Source organism: Amblyomma maculatum, unplaced genomic scaffold (genome assembly GCF_055883805.1).
Source record: "Amblyomma maculatum isolate TAMU_Amacu unplaced genomic scaffold, ASM5588380v1 scaffold_13, whole genome shotgun sequence".
Lineage (NCBI taxonomy): Eukaryota > Metazoa > Arthropoda > Arachnida > Ixodida > Ixodidae > Amblyomma > Amblyomma maculatum.
This window is the reverse complement of record NW_028146738.1, coordinates 9,039,828-9,043,281: the sequence shown is the minus strand read 5'-3', so window position 1 is coordinate 9,043,281 and position 3,454 is coordinate 9,039,828. Positions and strand designations below refer to the sequence as shown.

Genomic DNA, 3,454 nt, shown 5'->3' with positions numbered 1-3,454 from the left:
GTGAAAGCGTATATCAGCTTACCAGCGGCCAGTGCAGACGTCGTGAGCTTAGATCGCTTGCGTATATTATATCTAGCCATTTCAAAAAATGCAAATGGTTGCCGAACATTCTCTTGGTAACAATATTTAGTATAAACTGCACATCGTAGAAAGCGTAGGAGAGGCAAAAAACTAGCGCGCCAGTCATATGCAGAGACAGCCGACAATCAAGCACTGATTCCTAGTATGGGATGAAACACTGGCTGTCTCAGCCGTATTGCTATGGAGGTGATCAAAATGCAACAGGGCACATGCTATGCAATGTATGTGCGTCTTTCATTCTAACAAACCCAAGGCAGCTGAAACTAATCTGGAACCCCGCAGTATAGTGTTTCTCATTGGCCATGAATTTCGGTACATGAATTCTGGAATTTTCTACATCTTCCTAAAATAATGCGGGCGTTTTCATATGCCTCGTAATAGTGTCGTAAATTTTGTTTCCTCATTGTTTTTGTGCAGGTGCCATTTGCGAAAAGGTTGGGGTGGATGCATTGGAGGCACACGCATTTATTCGCAGGTGGCTGCTTGGTTCCTGTGACAGAGGGGATGGAAGAAAAAGGCATTATGCTGAAACCTCCCCTGGCGAACCAAGCATGCCACCTGTGAATGCAATTGCAGGGTAGGCCCCCTCACTATGCCTATGAGTGTGCCCTCCAGCTCCCTGGCCCCTTCCCTTCCCGAGAGCCCGCCCTGCCCTGCCCAACCCTGCCACTGATCTGCACGGCCCTGCTGCCACTCTGCCTGCCACTGCCCCGCCAGCTGCGGCTGTGTGTGCCCTCAGCGCTGGCTAGTAATAACTGCCGTCTAATAAGAATTGCAATAAATATTATCTTTTTGTGAACCCTGCCCTTGTTTTGTGAATATCTACTGGTTGCTCATGAGCGGCAGTTTGCATTATTATGGCCACTCCTATTTGAAAGGCCATTATTGTCCCAGCAAGTTCGATGTGCTGTCACGAATATGGCTTGAATGGAAAAGGCTGCATTTTATGGCCTGCACAGGCAGTGCTACAAAATGTGTAATCTCGGCATCATCAATGGTACATCAATGGAGTAGCCGGTGTACCCATGAACCATTGGATGAATATTGGTATCGCCAATATGCGGCATGAATGGAGTAGCCAGTGCACCTGCAATGGCTAACCATTGGTATGATATTGGCATTGACAATGGGTCATCAATAAAATAGCTGGTATTAAACAAATATTGGTAATACCATGAGGGTATAATGCTGGACAGTAATGGCAGGAATCATGGTGCATGAATGGAAAGTCTAATATGCCTACAATGGTGGCTCCAGCTTGGTTGAACACTGGACCAGTCTTGGAACGAAAGATGTGCCAAGAATGGAGAATGTAGTAAAATGCCCAAATGCCAATATCAATCCAATATTGATGCCATTCGTTTCCAGTGGTGAAACATTGTTGGACCAATGCTGGTGTGCTGCTTGGGATGGTACTGCCATGTCATGTGGACTACGGAACCACAACCAAGGCACCAAGGCACCACAAAAGAAGAGCAGGGTACTCATCGCTGAAAAGTGAGGTCGTGGATTTGTCCACATTGCACCTCATAAACCTGCATGGAAAGTTTAAAACCAGCAAATTGGATTGCTTCGCAGATGTCCAGGAAGCCAACAACTTCATGACAGTAAAACGAAAGAAAGCTGAAAGTTCAGACCCTGAAGATGTGCATGGACTACCTGCAAGGTGGCTGGAGCGAGGTAAACAGGGTGATATTTTGTTGCCATACACGCAGGAAGAAGTTGCAGCCTTAGAAGCAGGCACACGACTTCAAAGTGGTTGCCTCCTTTGGCATAGATATATGGAGGGCATCATTCAGCATCACTGGCACATAGAGTGTTCACTTGGGTCAAAACATGTCAAACAAAAATGGAACCACATGATGCCCGAAGTCTCACTGCTCCAGTAATGGGAGGGAAAAAAGTTAGGGAAACATTTGCTATGAAGCGGGGACTATTGTGCGAGCCCGAAGTTCGACGAGCCTTTCTGGACCAAAATAATACCCATGTGGAGCTGGAAGTTAGTGAGACTGTCCTCTTCCTCTCTCGGGAGGACAGCTTCCTAGGAGCAAGCCCAGACGGTTTTGAGAAGTGCAAATGCTGTGCACCACGGCTACTAGAAATCAAAGTTCCTCTCAAGGTTGAAGACTGCGAAAATGCAGTTGTGTGACGGACAGTTAAAGAAAAGCAGCAAATATTATACGCAAGTGCAAGTCCAGATGGGTGTGACTGGCCTGGATTCCTGTGTACTCTTCGTGTACAGCAAAGAAAAGTGTGTGCAAATTCTCGTGCCCTTTGACAGTGGTTTCTTTGCAGAGTTAGTAAAATGTTGCAAATTTTTTGCTACTATGTATTTGCTACCCCACATTTCCAGCAACTGCTGAAGTACTGTATTCTGAAGTTTGGACAAGAAATGAATACTGCTGTCTTTTTCTTCTGTACTTTCTTGTGTAATTGCATGTGATCAGCAGCATTACGGATCTGGGAGAACAGGTTAGCTGTTAAAAACCTGCCTTGTTATTAAAGTAGCCTAACTGACCGCTGCAGCTGTGCTGTGTAAGTATCTTTGTATTGTGAGCACTCTTGAATAGCATTTGTACGTTGGCCTAGGTGCACTAATAAATTATTTAACTGAGAGGACAAAGAAGAATGCACACTGAAGCAATCAGGAATCATAAATTTCACTGCTGGATTCTTTAACATGGTATTAAGCCTTTCTCTAGTGCACAATTGATCATTTTCTGGCTGACGGTATAAAATGAATGATAATTACTGACGTTGTTTCGACACTGTTAAGTTCCCAGGCAGCACAAAGCATTGGGCCAATGTTGTAAGTACAACGGCAAACAGTGGCCCTAGATTGGGCCAGCCTAACCAGCATGCTCCCAACATAGGATATGCCAGTCAACGCAATGTCCAACAACGGCCCTGACTAGCCAATGCTCTCCCAGTGTTGGCGCTGCCAGTAGCCAGCACTGGCTAGCTTGGGCCAAGATGTACAGTGAGTTCCCGATATTGGCACTGCCTTGCATACAGAATGTCTTTATTGGACCGAGATTGCCGTTGTTCCACCCATAATGGTCGCACCGGGTCTTAAAACTGGCTATAATGGGCCAAGATGTCCTGCGTTCCTCCCTCATTGGGTTTTCCATTTTTAAAACTGGCTACAATGGACCAAGTTGTCCTGTGTTCTTCCGGCATTGGAGGTTCCGGTTTTTAAACATGGCTACAATGGACAATGTTATCCTCTGTTCATCCAGTATTGGATGTTCAGTTTTTTAAAGATGGCTACAATGGGCCAAGTTGTCCTGTGTTCCGCCGTCGTTGGCCATTCAGTTTTTAAAACTGGCTCCAATGGACCAAGGTGTCCTGTGTTCTTCCGACATTGACCCTT

The 3,454-nt window shown here is 45.8% G+C and overlaps 1 pseudogene; it reads left to right on the top strand.

The window, feature by feature from the left end:
• The first annotated feature begins 1,490 nt into the window (after positions 1–1,490).
• Positions 1,491–2,490, top strand: LOC146172175 (uncharacterized; annotated as a pseudogene).
• The last annotated feature ends 964 nt before the right edge of the window (positions 2,491–3,454 follow it).